The sequence below is a fragment of the Serinus canaria genome, chromosome 7, assembly GCF_022539315.1.
Source record: "Serinus canaria isolate serCan28SL12 chromosome 7, serCan2020, whole genome shotgun sequence".
NCBI classification, from domain to species: domain Eukaryota; kingdom Metazoa; phylum Chordata; class Aves; order Passeriformes; family Fringillidae; genus Serinus; species Serinus canaria.
The window spans coordinates 28,043,390-28,065,065 of NC_066321.1; the positions used below are offsets into that span (position 1 = coordinate 28,043,390).

Below are 21,676 nucleotides of genomic sequence, written 5' to 3' on the forward strand. Positions count from 1 at the left end.
CTCTATTTAGCTTTGATGGCTTTAAATAATAACCTGTTTGAAATCTCAGTGGGCTGTAGGGTTTCTCAACCAAAATGCCAGAGGAAAGAGAGAAACTGGGAAGGTTTTCCTTCTACTCCTCTGCTTGTTGCTGTGTCTGAGCAATTTTAGGTCTCAGCTCTAAACCTCACTGCTGCTTTGCTGAAGGATTGTTTACTTGTTGAAGGATTGCTTATTAAATATAATCACTGATACATATCAAGAAACATTTTCATTAATTGCATGAGAAAACACCATTACACATTTCAATATTTTAGAAACTGGGCTTTCCATGTGGAATGCCTAGCTATGTGTGAAAAGTTACAAAAATAAGAATTTACTTGGAAGCTGAACCAGTATGTGTGAGAAGTGAACTGATGATGGGCTTCTTGTGTGTTGCCTCACATGGAACACCTGGGGTTTGCAATCCTCCTGTTGGCACAGAGTTATTATCCCTAGCAGCTCTTTGTCAGGATATCTTATGGTAATGCCTGCCAAGAAAGCTGACTTAGCAGCTGTGTGATGTACACTATGTATAGCTGTGGTATATAACAGTGACAGAGACTCTAGAATGAAGAAGTTAAAAACAACAGGAACCAAAAAAGATTATTATTTTTAAATGGCTTACAAATATAAATTCCAGACACATTCTGATAACTTTGCCTTTGCTAAAGAACTTGGATTTTACAGGCAGAAAGATTTGACCTCATTTTAGAACAAAGATAACATATTTTAGCAGATGTTAAGTTAACCTGATTGTCAGGTAATAACATGGAAGTTGTTGTAATCCTAGTTATATACAGCACATGATGCTGAATATAAAGTACCTAAACATTTTTCAGTATTGATTTCAATACCATGGTAATTAAGAACAGGTGCATATAAATTAGATGTGAGGCACTCTAATTGTTACTAATGAAATCCTTTACAATAACTTTACATAATGAAATTCATAATTAAACATTAATGACCAAGATCATTAGTGGCAATTTTATTCCACTTACACATGATTTTGGCCTTAGGTGAAGCCTAATGTTTTAGTAAATCTGTCATTCATGCTGCTGCTCCTCTGTTTGCTTCACAACTACATCATATTCTAGCCTTGAAAACCTTCTGGATATTGACTTCTTTTATGGATTTAAAGGAACACTGCTTCAGATTGACAACACAGGTGGCAAACCTAACAAATTGCCCCAGGTATTATGATGAACCAGGATATTTTGTGGCCGAGTATCTCTAGAGAGCAATCAGCAGGAAATCCAGCCAACCAGGTAAGTCTGCATGTTTTAAAATAGACTTTGATTTTCTCTAGTGGCTTCAGGTAACAGCTGATACTTCTCAGCTTTCTTTGTCATTGCATTCAGCATTGCACACCCTTTTCCCTTTGGTGCCAGCCAAGCCATTGATGAAACAGCTGTTTTTCCACAGCTGCAGCCTTATCCCTCAAGCTGAAGCCTAGCCTTGTGTTTTTATTGCTTCAATACAGGGAGGTTTGGGAATAAACTGCACAAGACTTTGCCAGGATGCTGCACTAGATCTGGCACAGAAATTCCTAGAATTTGGCCAAACAGCAAAGAGACTCTTAATGCACTTGTGTGTGATAATTCTGTCCAACTGAAGAAGAGAGGTAGCTCATATTTCACTTGAGTACTTGCATTTAAGTAGCTGAGGAGGTTGGGGTCACAGGTACATTTACTGATTCAAAATCTTTGCTCCAAGAAATGCCAATTGCACAGTGAAAAGCAGGCAATATTCCTAGAATTGTGCTTGTCCAAGCTTTGTAATAGGGAGTTACCTTTAATGGCTGCAATTTCAAGGAGTAATTTACAACGTGCTTACTACCTGTAAAAATTTAAAAAGGCCCCATTTTATACCCTCTGCTTGTTCTACAATTGTTTACAATATTAAAAGGTTGAGTTCAAAATATTGAAGATTATTTCTTCTACAACCAGTATCACAATTAGAAATAGAAGAATTTCCAAAGGCTTGAATATAAGCAATCTAAAGCTCAGTAGATGAGGACATTCACCAAATTTCCAGTGTTTCTTCCTATAAATATGTTTGTTCTTACCAGATTCTTGCTTAACTATTTGTGTTAATGCTAAAAAAAAGAAATTGAACCAAACTGTGTTTTTTCACATACTCCTCTTGTAATGCTACATAAACTGTCTTCTGTGTTTATCAATAAATGAGTCAGAATCTATTGATTTTTTTTTCCCCCCTGGTGCTCTTGCATGATCTCAATTTATTTCATGAAATGAAGCACACTTTGTTTTCATTGTATTGCATTTCTACCATGGCTTTCCCCTCCCATTTTCTCTTTCCATACAGTACTTCCTATCTGCCCTGAGATGCAGAGTTTACAAAACCACAGCCAGAAATGCAAACACTTATAAGATGGAGAAACTTGGAAAGTAAAATGGCAGGTGAAATTGAATAGAAATTAATTAAATAAATGATGAGCAGCAATCATGCATGGGATGATGAGTTCCAAGCTGACCATTATGACTCAGAAATCTTGGTGTTGTGATGGTTGTGTGAAAAAGACAACTTTGTGCCCAGTGACAGTCAGAAAGGCAAATGGAATGAAGCACCTTTCCAGTGCCTGCATTTCAAAATAGAGAACTCTAAAAGTGGGAAGTTGTTGTACACATGCATAAGCTCTGCCTATTCCTACAGTCTTCCCTTGGCATCCCAGATGGAAGAGAAATCACCTCTGGGCTGATCCAGTACAGGTGTGCTGCATTCCTGCTTTAAGCAATACATTGAGAGGTGATAATTGTGTGTGGGTAATATAAAGACCTAGTTCTATTGCTTTATATAAATATAAAGCAATAGAACTAGGATGGAGATCCTTGCTTAGTTACTAATAAATTGGGGTTTGGAATGTCTGTACCCAGTGCTCACCTGGCTCTTGCTCTGGCTTCAGCCTGGCTGAGCTGTGTGTGTGACCAGGATCAGTATATACACTGCTGTCCTTTCCTAGGAAAGAATTTGGGAATTGTCAGAGAGCTTGCACTCCTTCAGAAAGCTAACCTCTATGAGGCTGCAGCATGAAGAACAGAAATTGCAGTTTTGATCCCTTTTTGGCTTGCTGCAGATAAGGACACCCTTCAGTGTTATTTTTACAATGCTGATGTAGTCCCATGCTTACACCTATTCTCCTCCTGTGTTTGTTTGGCAAGGAGAACGGCTGCTTGTTCAGAAACATTTGCAAAAATATTATATATTAGAAAACCCTACTAAGTGCAAAAGTAGGGTCAATCCCTTCAGGGACTTCCTAAGGCAAAGACTGCAGCAAACTGGGAAAAGATATCACAGAAATTGGTGCTGTGTTCCTACTTGGTTTCAATGTTCCTGCCTGGACATCTGCCTGTTATCAGAGACTTTTGGTCCATTGTCAGCATGCTCAATCTCATGAGTGTCTGATCACAGCTTCTGTGTTTGTACAGCAACAGTGGCAAGCTACACTTTCACAAACTTTTAAGAACCCAAATATCATAAGACACTCTTTTCAGATAAAAGTATTGACATATAACAATAATTTAGATAATAACTATCAAGGCCTCAATTCTATTTCAGCATCTTAATTAACTCAATACTATTCTCCAGAAGAAAGAGATTGGGAATCTGATCATCCTGAGTGCATGCAAATCACCCTCGTTTCAGTGGGTGGTTTGAGCAGACTAAGAATCCAGGAGCTGGCTTGGAAAACTGCTGGAGAGAGCCCATCTGGGAGGGAGTGGCCAGCTCCTTCTGCAGGAGAGGATCCTCACCCTGTGCCCAGGCTGCAGTCAGTGCCAGCCTCAGGGATGGCTCTGGTTAGGCAGCCCCCTCTCACTGGGAAGACGAGAGCTTGGAGATGGATTGTGGGTTCTGCAGGGATCTGGGGCAGAGTTGGTGGCCTGGAACTGGCAGCTGTGGCTGCTGAGCCAGTGGGTGGATACAGCTGGAGCTGTCTCCAGGCAAATGGCTTCATTCCTGCTCTAATGGATTGCAATGATCAGGCCTAGAAGCACTGTGTGTGCATTGCTGGGGCCAAATTGGAGTTGGACAAGAAAGGACAGTTTTCTGGTGCTGCAGGGAGAAGGTGACATTTTAGCAGCCACCACTAAGGATATTAAGATGTAGCAAAACCCTCCAGAGAGCATATTTCTCATGTGAACAGAGGCCACTGCCTCTGGAACGGTGACTTTACTGTGTTTCTGTTAATTTCCTACCAGCAGCTTTCTTTTTCTTTTCACATTCAGTCATAGCTTTCAATGGGCTTCTAATAAATTTTGATTTGCCAGTAAATTTTAAAATGATACTCATTCCTTGTGCTTTGTTGGCCCTGCACTGCTGCCATTTGCAGAGCATCATTTCCAACAATAGCTTCATGCAAGTGAATTAGAGAGAGGAAAAGAACTGAACCTCTCTGGACCTCCTGTGTGAAGGGCTGGGGGCAGCAGCTGGATTTCCCAGTGATTTCTGCTCAAAGATGAAAGATTTGAGCTATTTATTTTTTCCTCTGGCTTACAAAAGGCTGTGGTTTCATCTGCTGGTGAATAGTGTTGGATACAAGAAACATCAAAATAAAAATGATGCAGCACTTGTTCTCACTGAAAAACTGAGTTTGAAATGATGTTGACTTTTTGTGCATCTTGAAAGTCAATACACACAGAAAACAAATTTAAAGGAACATTGCTTCAATATGCTCGTGTAAAGCAGCAAGAGGAAGATGTGCTGCAGCAGGGTGCCTTCTCTCATCTAAAATCCTCAAACTTTAATTTTATTCTGGAAAGAAGGTCATTCCAGAAGACTTTTCACCAGTAATCCCACTTCAGACCTTCTTGTGCCTTTAGGAGACTTAGATTAAAGTTTTATCCAAGAGGAAATTAAAATAAAAAGCCCAGCAATTTTGCCTCTGAGAAGAAAAGCAGTGACATGCTTTAAACAAAAATTTATATACCACAGGCAGATTTACTGGGGAAAAACACATTTTTAACTTGAGGAGGGAAAAGGACCTTTAACAATGTCATGTGTATCAGTGTGTGTATATCTTCAAAGTCAAATCTGCCTAATCTCATAATAAAAGAAGGTTTTAGTCTTATCAGCAAATGGAAAGATGACATTAATACTGACAATAAAGACAGCATATTCTGATCATGCCTTAGCCACCACAAAGCTATTAGCTGTGATAATGGAATTTTTAATGTCGATCACTGCATAATAAAAACATATCTAGATCTGCAGCTTGCTGGTGTTCTGTAACACAAAATGTATTGTACAAATTATTGGTTTATGCAAATTTTCTGTGTCTCTGAAGGTCATATTTGTCTCTGATTCTCCCAAGTTACTGATATTCCATACTCCTAAATGATCCCACTTGAGTGGTCTTGGATGCCTGCATAGTTCAGTGGCATGAAGTGAAAACAAGGAATACCCCAGGTAACAAACTTTTACATTTTTCTGCTTTTGTATGTGCCTGCATTCTGTTTTTAGCCATATGAAGGCAATCCCCTTTAGCTGTCTAAACCAAATGGGTGCTAATTATGAGCTGAGGCATTGTTTGAGAAAAATGAACCAAAATATTTCTCTACTCTCTGACTCATTAAAGCAGCACTTCATGTACTGCTTCTGAAAAAATATTTCAGAAACACTGACCTTTATTTAGGAAATTATATACTTCAATGGCAAGAGCACTATATCTACTATTATTATTATTATTATTATTATTATTATTATTTACTGTCATAAGTAGATCTGGAAAAATCAGTGTCTGGAGCAATTATACTTTGTAATTTCTGGGATCTTGGATTTGTAAGTTTTCCTTGCTGGGGAAAGCTGCTTGGAATTAAAGGGGAAAATGGGTGACATTGTGATGAACATATTGCTGTGATTAATTACCATTCATGGCTAGCCAGATAAACTGCCATTGGCACTCAGAAATGCATACACATGATAAGAAAATACTAGCTCTTTTAAATGTGTTGTTTCTAATAGTTTTTTATGAAAATAAAATGTTTCTAAAACTCTTCAGAAACTGAGATTTCTCATTTTAGACTAGAAGTGTCATAAAAACCAGATTATTATTATTCTGACAATTGTTAGGAGTCACACTTGCAAAAAATTTGCCATCACACTTGAAGAAAATCAGGAGATTATATGAAGGTTTTGTGTTAGCTGTACTGTATTTCTGGAAGTGCTTTTGAACTCAATTATGAAGCATTGTGAAACTAATTTTAGAGAAGATAAAGCACCGGTGAAAATACGTTTATTCTATGGCATTATGGTGCAGTTCAGGAAAGTAAGAATCAGAATTAATAATGTCTTTGTATTTTTTAAAAACACACAAGTAAAAAATGTAAACATTTGCTGGTAGCTGATGCAGACTGAAACATTGTGGTGGTTTCTTCACTTGGGGGCACCATTTGTGGTGGTGCTCACAGGGGTCCCAGGATGAGGGAAGAGAGGAGAAAGTTGACTCCATGTTCAGAAGGCTGATTTATTATTTTATGATAGATAATATATTAAAACTATACTAAAAGAACAGAAGAAAGGATTTCATCAGAAGGCTGGCTAAGAATAGAAAAGGAATGAATAACAAAGGTTTGTCTGTGACCCAGACAGTCTGGACAGCTGGGCTGGGATTGGCCATGAATGAGAAACAACCACAGAGACCAATCCCAGCCCCACCTGGTGCATCCCACAGCAGCAGAGAATCATTGTTTGCAGTTTGTTTTTGGGGCTTCTCAGGAGAAAAAATCCTAAGGAAAGGATTTTTCAGAAAATATCATGGCTACAGAAACATGATTTTTGCTGAGCAGAGCAGAGCCTGCAGTGCAATAAGTAAGTTTTCACCGAGAGGGAGTTTCTGTCTTTGATGAGCACAAGGCTCAAACTCTTTATTTAGCCTCAGTGCATGGAGTGCTCTGGGTGCTGTGCTGAGACCTTGGCTGCTGCCCTGCTCAGGCACAATCCCAGCACAGGGACACACAGCCTTTGACTTTTACAGCTCTTCTCATCCTCCCCCCCAGCTTCACTGCAGCAGAGAGCCCTTCAGGATCTGAGAATATCAGAGACTGATTTCCTGTCTATTATATGTGTGTTTTCTAGGAAATGTGGGCCTGCTCCTGCTTTCATTGGGCTTTATCTGTAAACTTTCATCTGAGGCACACAAGTGATTTAACCTGGGCAGTACCAAGCTGAAATGATAATGCTGGAAAATTAAAAGGCCTTTCCACTCTGAAGAAGAGCAATCCCTTTCATGGTGACAAACACATCTGCAGGAGTGCAGCCTTGCTCAGGGAGATGGAAAAATGATCTCCTCTACTTTTTCTTATTCTGTGTGTCACATCACACCTGTCACCTTCTGAATTGTTAAAGATTTTCTTCACTGTAGAATCATCCTTAGTTCTGGACAGTGCCGTTTTGATGATGCACTGGGGTATCTGCATCTGAAAGGTGACTTATGCCATGTCTGATCCTCATTTAAAAAAAAATAAAATTAAATATCCCCCAAAGTTCTTGTAATGACCACTTTTGGAGCATGTGCTGCAGCTCTCTGTCCATCCAGAGCAGACTAAACACAGCAACCTCTGATAGCCTGTGCTGGACTGTAGGTTGAGTTTGCCCAGTTCTCCTCTTTGCAGAACAACAGAGGTTCCCTCTTACTATGTATTTTGAATGTTTCTTGAGACTAGAAACTACCTTTTATCTCTGCATTACTTCAGTGAAAAAAATCTTATTTTCTATCTCCATTTTCAGGTTCAACATTGGCTTCAAAGGGAGGAGTATTTGTTTCCCTCTGATGGGCTTACACTGCTTTTCTGGATGGAATTGAGACAGAACAGCAACTCTGTTAGACTCTGGGTAAATTGCTTTAGGTAATAAATTTCCTTTAAAAAACAGTTCAGACTAATAGAAGAATCTGATCAGTTTGTGTGGTTGGACACCACACTGACAGCATTGTTACAGACTCTCCCAGCTTCCAGGAAGCCACAGGAACCTGTAAATTATTTTAGAGAGAGAAGGTATTTTAGACAAACAATGAAGATAAAGTGTGGGTCTGACAGACAAATAGCAAGAGCCTGCCAGATATTATGTCTGTTTGCATGGCTAGCTGTTTGAGAAGCAGAAAAATGAGGCTGTCAGTTTTGTTACTGACAACTGCACAATTCACCTCCTAAGTAAACTCAATTAAAGGCATAGCTATGAATTGGGAAAAGCCCAAAGCTAGATTACAGTCTATAAAAGGATTAGAGCCTGATAATTGTATAATGGAGAGCAAGCAGCTACTTCTGTTATCAGGAGTAGCAAGAGGTGCTTAGTAAAGCAGTTATTCAATGTTAATCATGGAGAACCTTTGTGAAAGAGCATTGCTTTCCATGATTTATCCAACCAGAGCACAAATGTTGTTAAATAATTGTAATGAGTTTAAGAAATATAGGCAGCTTGTCACTGTTTAATTTAAGTCCAGGCTCTGCTGTATAGCTGGAATAATCTTCTCTGCTTTTCATAGCCTGCTTTAAAAGAGAAGCCTACTATTTCTTTTCATAGCTGTCTGGCAGAATTCCACAGTGCTTTACAACAACAGAATGTCAAGGAGCTGCATTTCCAGTCCTGAGCTGCATTTCCAGTCCTGGGCTGCATTTCCAGCCCTGAGATGCATTTCTATTCCTGGGCTGAATTTCCAATCCCAAGCTGCATTTCCAGTCCTGAGCTGCATTTCCAATCCTGAGCTGCATTTCCAATCCAGAGCTGCATTTCCAATCCTGAGCTGCATTTCCAATCCCGAGCTGCATTTCCAATCCCTGCATTTCCTATAAGGCCATGTGTTCTGTGTCATGCTGAAATTCAGAACTGACCCAAGCACCTTTCCAGGATAACTCCTTGTTTGACCTTCAGCAGAGGGTTGGGGCAGCCTGGCTCTGTTTTCAGGGAGTGAGTCCTGCCCTGGTGCTGGTGGGCAGACTCTGCAGTGCCACATCCTCTCTAAATGAACGATGTGACCATGTCCTAGTGTGCCATGTCAGGGGTACAGCCAGCCAAGGGACAAAGAGCAGAGGGGACATGGAGGGGCGCAGAAGTGCTCTGGTCTCCAGGTCTGCCAGGAGCCCAGAACTGCTGATGAACTTGGGAGAGATCTGAACAAGAACAGGGGCAGAGAAGCCGGGCTGGCAGGCTGGAAATGGGGATGGAGCAGAGGAGTTTGCAGCTGCTGTGGCATTCCAGCTCCCACTGCCTCAGGAGGAACTGGGAACTTGCACTGAGCACTGCACCTCTACATGGTCAGAGAGAGCTGGAAACAGGTTCCTTCTTACAGGACACAAAATCCAGATTATTCTGGCAGACTAGAAAATAGAGATATTTCTCATTTTAGCTGCAAAGAACTAAGGAGAGACATTTGAAAAGCAAATCTAACCAAATCCCAGTTGATTTGGATTTACTGTACAAGGATTTACATAATTTTTGAGGAAAAATTACTTTTGAAAGTCATGATTTATAACTCAAAAATGGAATACAGATTGATTATTTCAATACAATTGCTCAGAGAAACAATTTGACCATAGGACAGAATTTCAGAATTGGACTTTTAAATTCAAATTAAAAGAAAGGCTCTCAGAATCAACAGCACTGGGTACTATATGTGATTAATATTTACATAAAAATATAATCCTTTTTTTTTGCAGATTTGAGATTGATCCACTAAGGATAGAATATACTATGAATAGGAATGTGAAATTTAGATCTGGGTCTAAACTAAGATTAGATGTGTTTAGACCTGAGTTTTGATGTAGTTCTTTACAAAAAGAACACTCAGTTGGGAAGCTGTAATTTGAATGTACCAGATTTGGATGAAATTTTTCATCAGATGAGTTTCTTCATGGCATAAATATTTCAGGACTAAAGGACCTGAGTATGTCTGTAAGCAACACACTTTCCAAAATAATTTCGAGGTGCATCAGTTTAAGAATAATTTTTTTGTCTTGAGTTCTGTCCTTAGAATTTATCATTGGTTTACTCTGGAAATGTTAAGGATGCACTTAGGGATTATAGCACCAAATCTCAAAATATTTGTGAATCAGAACTACAAAATATTGCTTATTTTTATATTTTCTTAAGGTTTTTTATTTCTGTAACACCCTCAGAAACCTCAGATACTCTTTTACTTGCTGTTCACAAATTATGCACTAGGGATTAAAATGTCTGTCACAAAATGTGTTTAAATGACTGTATCCTATTTTTGCCCTGCATTTAAATGACAGTCTCTCTAAAAAATACAGCAGATAAAATGTTCACCTCAGCATTTTGCAGAGTGCTGGTCTGAAAAATGTTGATATGCTGTTTCTCCTCAATTAGAATTAAAAAAAACCCCAAACAACCCAAAATTCAGCCAATGCCAAAAAATGCCTTATGAAAGGTACTCTTTGCAGAATGAGGGTAGGAAAAAACCCTCAAAGCATAAAACTGTTTTAAAATGCTAGTTCTAGCCTTTTGGCTATATTGTTATGTTCTGGACTGAAATAATGAGTTAGAAAACATTAACAAAATGTTGATTTTAATAACTAAGAATTCCTGGATAAGTATTTATTTCTGAATTATAAGCAATTAATATGTATACCCATATATATATATATATATATATATATATATATACACATGGATGGATATACATATACCTGCTCCCTATTTATTATTCATATATATATATATGAATAATAAATAGGGAGCAGGTTAATAAAAATCTAAGAGAATTAATGACCAATCCAGGATTAGTGACAAGTTACAAGTTTCACTTACAAGTTACACTTGACTGGTGTTTTAATTGAAAATAACATTTAATACACAACTACCTCTACTCCTGGCCTGAAGGCTCCCTCTATCTTTCACCTTATTTAAAAAAAAAGATCTTAGTACTGCTGTTTCTGTGTAGATCTGGCAAAAAATGTAAGCTTCTTTTCTGGCTACACATTAAATGGAATTGTGTGCTTTCACAGCTAAAAATGGGTCTAAACGTACAAAAGATGCAAGGAATGACAGAAGTGCATAGGACACAAACAGCAGTAAAAGAACTTCCTCTGTGGGTCAGACAATGAATGTGTCACTGTGTTGAAATTCAATTCAAAGGGAGGCTTCACCAATTTTTATTGATTTTAATTCTCAAATATCTCGTTTCTGTTTTAAAAATTAGTCTAAGGACAACATAATGTATTTTATTGCCTTTAAAAGAATGCATAAAAATTCTCAAGGATTCATCTGGGAAAAAAATGAGTTTAAGAGTAACAGTTTCAGTGCCACATAATTTTTCCTACTCATATTATTGGAAAAGCATTGTGCATAATGCCATGCCTTGTTTTGTATATTTGTCTCTCCTAGAGAAGATATTTCTCCTCGATGGTTGAGGAGATTCCTGTGAGAATCTATTTTTTGACTGTCTCTTTTGGGTGCTGTATAGTGTCACCAGCTTTTGGAATTGCCTGTTGAAAGATGGTCTGATAAGACATGTTAGAGACAACTGCTGATACAGACAGTGAGAACTGACTGCAGCTGGGTGAGACAGAATTCTGGTGCAAAGTAAAAAGCCAGCATGCAGCACCTTTGCTTAATGGAATATATAAAGTATTGCCACACATTGACATTCACCAGGGAGTAGCTAACTCTTACAAAATTCACACCACAGGAAGCCTTGTGCTCTTCTGCTTTTACAGCCCACCACAAAACATGTCCAGTCAGTAGGCAATGTAGAAAGCACAGAGAAAAACCTGCAGGTGCACAGGACAGACCTGTGCTCCCTTGCTGTTCTTCTCTGAAATACAGAGTGCATGGTGGTTGTGAGCAAGATATTTACCAAACTGAGAACTGATTGTAGGGGACATTATATGGAAGAGGAGTACTGCTGCTAGAAGACACTTTAAAATATTCATAAGGCTATTGGAGAACCCCAAGCAAAACTTTCATGAGGATGAAATGTTCATTGGAAAAAGAGCCTGTACTCTTGAGCCAGCAGCTAGGGTGAATAATGTACAGCTGCTCCCAGTAAAGACCACGCTGGGAATATCTGGATTCAAAATAATCTGTATATTTTTGGTGTTCCCTAAAGGACTTCTTGCCTGCATGTGGGTGTGCCTGACTGAAATGAGCAAGCAGTTTTGTGGATTGTCATTCTGTGTGGAAGACAAGTGTAAGGCTGGAATAAGAGATTAATGCAGGACATGGAAAAGTCTCCAGCAGAAACTTGCTCATGTCAGTCTGAAATGTCCACCTGAAAAATCCCCAATTGTGGGAAAGGAAAATAAGAAGAGAGATAACCAAGCTGGAGTTTGCTGACAAGTGCAGACTGAGCCTGTGCATGCCTCTATTTCCAACAGCAGTGATGGTGAGGACTGTCTCTTTGAAGGCAGAGAGTGGGCAGAGGGCTTCCCAAGCACAGAAGTGACAGATGGAAGAAGTGGATTAGGATAGCACTGATGGGATAGATGTGGGCAGCAAGGAGCAGAAAATCTCCCTGGTCTGGATGGCAGGAGCCCTGTGACAGAAGGGTCTGTGAGGAGAATGCTGGGTTGCAGCCCCCTTGGAGGCTGAGGGGCATTTGGAAAAGCAGCAGCAGAGTCACAGACATGCAGTCACAGACATGCAGTCACACACATGCAGTCACAGACATGCAGTCACACACATGCAGTCACAGACATGCAGTCACAGACATGCAGGCACAGACATGCAGTCACAGACATGCAGTCACAGACATGCAGTCACACACATGCAGTCACGCACATGCAGTCACAGACATGCAGTCACAGACATGCAGTCACACACATGCAGTCACAGACATGCAGTCACAGACATGCAGTCACACACATGCAGTCACACACATGCAGTCACGCACATGCAGTCACAGACATGCAGTCACAGACATGCAGGCACAGACATGCAGTCACAGACATGCAGTCACAGACATGCAGTCACAGACATGCAGTCACGCACATGCAGTCACAGACATGCAGTCACAGACATGCAGTCATGCACATGCAGTCACGCACATGCAGTCACAGACATGCAGTCACAGACATGCAGTCACAGACATGCAGTCACACACATGCAGTCACAGACATGCAGTCACAGACATGCAGTCATGCACATGCAGTCACAGACATGCAGTCACAGACATGCAGTCACAGACATGCAGTCATGCACATGCAGTCACAGACATGCAGTCACAGACATGCAGTCACAGACATGCAGTCACACACATGCAGTCACGCACATGCAGTCACAGACATGCAGTCACAGACATGCAGTCACACACATGCAGTCACAGACATGCAGTCACAGACATGCAGTCACAGACATGCAGTCACGCACATGCAGTCACAGACATGCAGTCACAGACATGCAGTCACAGACATGCAGTCACGCACATGCAGTCACAGACATGCAGTCACAGACATGCAGTCACAGACATGCAGTCACGCACATGCAGTCACACACATGCAGTCACAGACATGCAGTCACGCACATGCAGTCATGCACATGCAGTCACAGACATGCAGTCACAGACATGCAGTCATGCACATGCAGTCACGCACATGCAGTCACAGACATGCAGTCACAGACATGCAGTCACAGACATGCAGTCACACACATGCAGTCACACACATGCAGTCACACACATGCAGTCACAGACATGCAGTCACAGACATGCAGTCACACACATGCAGTCACACACATGCAGTCACGCACATGCAGTCACAGACATGCAGTCACAGACATGCAGTCACAGACATGCAGTCACACACATGCAGTCACACACATGCAGTCACAGACATGCAGTCACGCACATGCAGTCACAGACATGCAGTCACAGACATGCAGTCACAGACATGCAGTCACAGACATGCAGTCACACACATGCAGTCACACACATGCAGTCACACACATGCAGTCGAGGACTTGAGAAAGAGCTGGGTGATTTCACAGAGCCTCACCTGCATCAGGTCAGCAGCAGGCCCTGCTGTGGCCATGAGAAAAGACAACTGCAGCTGCACAGTGGCTGAAAGGATGCAGAGGTGCTGCAGTAAATCAGAAAGAGCACAGAGAGCAGCACTGCTCAGTCTGGGATGTTTCCTCCTCTGTGTCTGTCCTGAGCTTTGGGAATGTCTTTGCAAACTAACACAAAGCACAGGCAGCTCTCTCCAGCTCTTCAGGCTCTCAGGATTCTCTATCCCAAAAGATGGTGGACATTAAAAAGCTTTTAATTTCTGATTTTAGAGGTGCTCAGTCCTTGAACTTCCATGAGGCTGCAAGGGCATTGAAAAAAGTAGTCCTAACACTGTATTTTGGCAAGAAGAATTTAATTACCTTTCCATTGCAAAGCTAAATTTTCTTGTTTTTCATTGCAGGCTGACAGATTCTTTCATTCTTTGATATTAAGAATTCATCTCAATAATGTTAGCGTGTTACCTTTGAGTTATAGAAAGTTATGAAACAACAGAAAAGAAGATATCGCTTCCAAGAAAACAGAGGTAATTTGTTTAGTTTTCCTTCTGTTTATTTTGTTTTGGTCTTTATGAATGCAAACTTTCAATTATACTGTAAGAAATGCTAGTTCTGCAATTTCCTTGCAGGTGGGTTAATTCATCTGACATGAACACTATCAGAAGGTCCAATCTTTGTCATTAAAGCTGTGAATTCCATGTGAGCAAGCTCCTGCTCCCACTGGAGTTAATGCTGCTTGGAGAAGATGCAGGGCTTTCCTCTTAGGAGAAATCTGAAGAGGATATATTGCTAATTTAGAGAAAACCTGAAAATTAGAACAATAGCTTTAAAAAGATTAACCAAGAACCCTAAATAGAACAAGGTATTTTAATTTAGATGTTAAATGAAGTCTAATTTAACTTTCATGTGTGGGGAATTATGAGTAGCTAGTAGAAGAGTGGGGTTTTGGAGCACAGGCTCTCCAGAGACTGTCATCAGAAGGATGGTGATTTTCTTTCCCATTCTGACACAGACATTTCCAAGTCTTCAGACCCAAAATGTTGTGCAGAAGGAGAGTGCTATTTGTAACAATCATGAGAGTTACAAATAAACTGTATTCACAGTTTTTCTCAAGTTTTGAGAGGGACGAGTCAGAAGCATTGGTAATTGTGATGTTTTCACTCTTTTGCTACTAAATAAATTTTAAAGGATATATCTCTGGATAAACACTCAGTTAAATGTCAGAACACACTCCTGCTTCAAAGCAGAGTTTAAAATGTGTGCAAAGGCTCCTTCTTTGCCTCTCTGCATGCCTTCTCTTTAGTAAAAGCACACAAGAGACACAGCCTTAAGATCTCTGTGTGAACCAGAGTCAGCTGGACATCCCAGAAGTCCCTGAAATGGAGACTTGATCAAAATCCTCACAAAGGTAGGGATTAAAACCACTGAAGCTGAGGTCTGAGAGAGACCACACATATTTATCTGTGTCTGTGACAGAGTTCACTTGAGTGTCTCAAACATTCCCTGTGCCTACCAAGAGCTTTGCTCTGCTCTGTGCATTGAAACATTCCTTTGGCACAAAATAAACCAAATATTGTGGTGGCAGAAGGCTCAGGGTTATCACACAAGTGCCACTGGTACCTCTCACTCAGCTATTTTACTCTATCAAGTAAAAATGTAAAGGGGAAAGTGGCCAAGGAAGAGAATCTGGAATAGACAGCAGCAATTCTGAATAAAGCAGGGTTTCTCTTGCAAGATCTTGGTTTTTCTCCAATTAGTATTGATAGATTTTAGAGGAAATTATTATTCAGTACTAATTGTGGAGGAAAAGGAGGGTGGGAACTGGCTTCATTTTTCCTTTGAAAATTCTTTCATCCTACTTTTCTTGGAGCCATTTTTAAAAAGTTGAATGAAAATAGGTCATCACTTACTAGATTTGGTTGATTTGGTGGGCACTAGTCCAGATAACAGAAGGGTCCAGGGGATTTGCCAGGCCATTAATAGGTCCAGCATTCCAACAAGTGCTGGAATGACAATCTTTATGGAAACCACTGGCTGATATTTGAAATCAAGTGCAAATGGGTGTTGGTATAGCACAGGTGATGGTGCATGGGGGAGAAAAAATTTTATCAGAGGTCAGAAAATAGTCAAAAAGATCCTGTTTTACAAAACACCCTGGTGGTGGCTGCCATGAAACACACTTCTGTGGGGTTTTCATATTCCCTTGCTCCCAGGAAGGACCACTGAGGTCTAGGAAAGGCAGATGGACAAACACAAGTGAAATCCATGTTGACATCAATCCCTTCAGGGTTCATGGTTAAGCTGCAGGGTGATGGGAATTTTCCATGTTTTTTTGGCATTAGAAATCTCAAACCCAGTGATTCTTTTGGAAAAGGGAAAGACCAAAGATTCAGTCAGCTAATGAGAACATAAACTGCTGAGATCAAAGTGTCAGCACCAGCAATTGGTCTAAAATATGGGGTCCTAATCACTGGAACTGATGGATAAGAAGAGAACCATTTCACATCTGACAAAGCAAAATGTAATTATTATGAAAGTGGTGAGAGGGCAGGTAAATGACTTGCCCCCAAATTTAAAAAGTCAAACCTAGTTAATTTTATCTCAGATAATAAAAACAGCAGTGATAAGGCTGTTACAGATTGGTGAAAAATTAATGAAGTCTTTAATGAACTTTATGGCAAATTACATAAATCAGACCTAACTTAATAAAAGCCCAGAAGATTTTTAGTAGTGATTAGATTTTTTCAGTTGCTGAATGATAAAAAAATAACTCCAGTAAAATACTCTCTGTCCTACTGGAAGATTCTGCAAGATGTTAAAGCAGAGGAACCAGAGCCAATTACCAATGGTTTCATCAGAGAGATCATTAAATAAGCTTGGAGTTTTATTTTGAACTGATCACTTGAAGAGCTGACCAGAGTGTGTTTTGAAATAGCTTCAGAGCAAACAACAAAGCCAATGTTTCTTTTTGGATGAAGGTGAGGAAAGAGCTGTTCATGCTGTGCAGACACATAGATAACAACATTTCACACAGTGAAGGGTTTCTCTGGAGTGGGGGGAAGTGATGGGAAGCCTTAGTTTGTAATGTTTCAAAATTTATTTAAATAAACCTTAGAGAGGAACAAAAGACAAAGCCAAACAGAGACAAGATGGATTCCAAGGGCTGTCCTCAGATTAGGGATCCTCACAGCAGTCATGTGAGATAAATTTGCATTAAATGCTCAGGTGTTAGGATCTAGACATATTTATAAATAGGCACAAATTCCAACAGGGATATTTAGAAGCAGACAGAGACAGCACGTGGGCCTGATTTCTATTACATGTCAGTATGTTGGGAAAATGTAAATTTTCTTCTTGCCTCTGTGATGTACTTGCAATTCAACCATCAATAATCATATGTTAAAAACTTATTTCAGATTCAGAGGAGGGCCCACATTTCCTGCAGGTTTTTCTAATTTATGTTACTTATCAGGGACCAGTAAAGGAAAAAGAAGAAAAAGGATTGTGCCTTGTCTCCTAAACTATGCCAAGAAGCCTTGAACCAAATTAGTCACATGAGAATCACAGGCAGATTTATTTTACAAATTCTGATTTATTTTAGAATTTATCAACTGGTGAATAAAATTGTCCTTCCTCTTTCTCAGAGTTGCAGAGTTGTATCAGAAGGAATATTCAAATCAGCTATGTCTGAGCCTATACAAATGGAGAAGTCCATTACAGGAGTTGAAGATATCACAGAAGGGTGAATTAAGGGGAGGACTGGTGGCTTGCTTCCAAAAAGATGACGCTGAACAACAGGCAGACCATCAGATAATTTGTAAATGAAATAACCTTGTATTACTCTTTAATTAGAACAATCCTCCACTCCAATAAATGTTGCCACTCTGTGCAGCACCAGAGATCCCCCTCACACTTTCCATATTCCAAAAAAAGCAGCCCAACAAACCTGTTCTCTGGCTGCCTGGAGTCAGTGCAGTGCAGACAGGCACAGTGAGAACTTACTGAGTGACTATTCCTTGTGCCTTGCTGGTGGTGGAATTCACAGAGCAAAAGTCAAACAATCTTCCCACAGTATTGCAACCAGTTTATGAAAATATCATGTAAGAGTTGTCAGCTTCATACTCCCTAAACAAAGATATCCTACTTTTCCTTTTTTTTTTTTTTTTTTTTTTAACCTTGTTTTCAATTTCTCCTTGGTACCATAAAGTAGAATTATGGGACATTCCCAATTTGAACCTCAAATTATAGCATGAAGCCTTTACCCAAACTAATCCTCAGGACTTTAACATGAACCTATTTAAATAAAGACTTGTCCAGACACTGGCAACCACGGAGGCTGTTAAATAAAACTAGATAGATGGATGTTCAGGAGTGGAATTTGGCTTCAAACATTGACAAATCATCCAGTACCCACACTGAGAAGCAAGATGACCTCTCATCTCCAGGCACTTGGTGACATGAGATTGTACAGGAGCTACCACTCTGTTCACTAAGTATGGCACACTCTGATGCAACCAGAGCAATAAAATGCAGCAGAGCAATAAAGAAAAAAAACTTGTTTTGATAACACCTCCTCAGCAGGACACCTGAGCACTCAGCAAACATCTGTCTTTACACGAGGATGCTTTTGAAATTACCTTTGAGCACCACAGAGTGAGCTGTTTGTGCCTCCCACTCTGAGCAGGAAGGGGAGAAGGGAGGCTCAGTGCAGCCCTGGAGAGCAAAGCTGACTGAATAAAGTCAGAGAGGTCTTTCTTGTCAGACAGATTGTACAGGAGTGCTCTCTGCCCCAGCCACAGGAAGGAGGGAGGAAGAATTTGCCCAGGAGCATTGCCATCTCTTGCACACAAGTCTGCAGCCCAGGAAAAGCTCTGCTGTTTCCAACCTTGGAGTTTTCCAAAATGTATCTGGGTGCAGCCCTAGGTAACCTGGTCTCACCTGAAAGCTGACTCTGCTTTGAACAGGAGCTGTGATTAGAGACCTCCTGAAGCCCACCCCAGTCTGAATTATCTGATGATTCCCAGTGCAGCTGCACCATAACTGTGCCCAGGCACAAATACAGAATTTTCCTCGTAGCTCTCATTTAAAAAGAAGCTGGAAAAATGTGCCCAAACTATTTGTATATAAATGTGTAACAATTTGTGATGGAAATGTGCTCCCTGCAGAATTGTGCTGTAACCATGGCAACTTCCATTGAGATAGACATCCATTGTAAATCTAGAAGGATCTCATTTAGAAAAGATTTAGTTGTACTACTCACTCTATTTATGAATATTCCAATCATGTAAAAAACACTCCAGTTTGTTACAGAATTGTTTTTAAATAGTGCAGCTGTGTGATTAAGAATGCTATCAGAAGCTTTTACATTGAACAGATTTTGAATTTTATTTTATGATTCTTCTGCAACTTAGATATTTTGGAGACTGATTTGGAATCCTTTGCTATAAAATCATTGCAGATTTATTTAGTCTGGCTTCTAGTATTCCCCTCTTCTTTGCCTGATTATATTGTTTCACATCTAGACTACTGGGAAATATGTTTTAAAATACTCAGCTTCTTGTATGAGGAAAAATCCACAAATAAACAAAGGTTCACCCCTCTTAGTACCTTAGCTGTGAGTTCTCTTTAAAATCCTCAGCTCTCTGCTGCCTCTCACAGAAGCAAAATGCTTCCCTGTTTTTTCTGCCCATCCTGTAACCTTCCTCAGTGGAATATTGGCCTTTATTTCTCACTAACCTTGTGTAAATTCTCAGCTGGTGGTCTTGTCTCCAAGGTGTCAAACTCAGTGTTCAAATTTGGGACAGTAATTTTGTGTCTTGCTGACAGGCTGATTTACCTACTTACAACTACAATTTAGGATGCACAGAAGTATGTCCTAGGAGAGCTTAAAAATTTGCAGGGGACATTAAGGTTACAGCTTTTATTTATATATATTTTTTACTGTTGGTTTACTAGTGCAGTCAAATGAAGAAAGAGAATGAATCATGAATCATCTAAGCTATGCTTCCTTTTCTTAACACCAGAGCAGAACAAATCCCATTCAAGGTGTATTTCTTGGCATGGGAAGGCATCAGCCAGACATCAGTAAAGTTGATATGCGCCAAATAGCAATTTAGAAATTCAGAGCAGCCTCCTGAAAAGAGCACAGCTCTAGGGACAGAGTGGCACTGGTGATATTGCATAACAGAGCCTATTCATGAAGCATGGATGCATGTAAATGGCTAAATATTTGATAGTGATTTTAATTTTGTTGGGGGATGTCTCTTTTTTTTTTTTTTGATACTGCTCTGATCCCATTTATTTAGGGCATAAAATCAGCATCCACAGATGCCCAAGGGCCTTCGAACAAACTCTACCTGATGATTAACTGTGCAAAAATATGAAGGGCCTTGGGGAACCTCCAATTACATACATCCAGGCTTGTTCAGGCCTTGGTTTCTGTACTGACAGCATCTGCATTTCTGCAGGTTTTAGAGGGAAGTAATTGCTTTTCCTGGAAGAAAGACAGACCTCCTGAAATGGCTTGGGAAAAAGTCAGCAAATCCATTATTAAAGGCCATCTGAAATGCTTAAGACAGACTCAGTCTTTAATATAGATGTGTCTCAATAAATGAAATCAGATGTGTTGTTGAGGAAAAAGATACTTCCACTACTCTCCTGATAAATTTGTTTAATAGAAGAATACTTGACTCATAAGAGATGTTTAATTTTTCAGGACCTTTTATGACCAATACCAAGCACACTGATGTGATTACTCAGTTCTACAGTTTCCTTCTCAACAAGAGCAAAGAGAAATGCTGTTTGTACATACAGAACCCTCCAGCCAAACTCCCTTTTCCATTACTCCAGCTCTGATACACCCAACTATTTTGTCTTGACCATTTTAAAATCTCTTCAGAAATCAGAGCTGTCTCAGGGAAGTTTCACTTTATCAGCAATATTGCATCCTGCTCCAGAGATAACACAGCTCGCCTGGTAAAGCTGCCTGAGGTTACAATTCTCTCTGATATCTTCATGGAAAAGGAAGAAATGCCATCAGTTTTGGAGGCAGCTATTTTCTTCAACTTGCCAGAGAGTTAAAAGCAATTAATTGCATCTCATAACAATAGCAGTCTTTTACAGAGTGTTTACTCCTCCTGTTTTCTCATTTAACTTCCATTTAGGACAGTGGTTCAGGACTGTGCTTTGGAATTTAGGATTTGACCTACATCTCATTTTTAAATTAAAGCCAGTCCTCTCCTGCTGTGATCCTACTTTTCTAATCAGCTCCCTCTCATTTTTGAAAGGCAGCAGGAGCATTTCTCTCACCCCACAAGGGCGAGATGTTTAGCAGTGTAACAGAATGAGTGAACCAAATGCACCTGTGGCTGTGGCTTCTGTCAGGTCTAATTAAACCTGTAGCAGTAAACTTTCAAAACTGTTTGGAAACCAGAGTTTGCCACCTTACAGGGTTGAAATCAACACAGTCAGAGCCCTTCCCATAGGATTTCTGCCTCACCTGGGGAGCAGCCACTGAAACACAGGCTGGAATTGGTCTTTCCCATTGATGCAGCCAAAAGGAGAAGGACTCCTGTGTACATAAGCTTGGTTGGATGGATGTGCCTGGTTTAAGGTACATGTTAGATCCACACTTGCTTTTAGCCAGGGCCTTGGGAACTTTCAGCCTACTTCATATTTCTGA

The 21,676-nt window shown here is 40.1% G+C and overlaps 1 long non-coding RNA gene across 2 annotated transcripts; it reads left to right on the forward strand.

The window, feature by feature from the left end:
• The first annotated feature begins 1,075 nt into the window (after positions 1-1,075).
• LOC127059807 (uncharacterized) lies at positions 1,076-19,697 on the forward strand. 2 transcript variants are annotated; one of them, XR_007777965.1, is made up of 5 exons: positions 1,076-1,289; positions 5,327-5,448; positions 7,768-7,886; positions 14,400-14,522; positions 17,640-19,697. It is a non-coding gene; the product is annotated as an uncharacterized LOC127059807 (long non-coding RNA). The 2 variants fall into 2 exon arrangements; XR_007777966.1 differs by having other exon boundaries at positions 5,354-5,448.
• Positions 19,698-21,676: the final 1,979 nt, after the last annotated feature.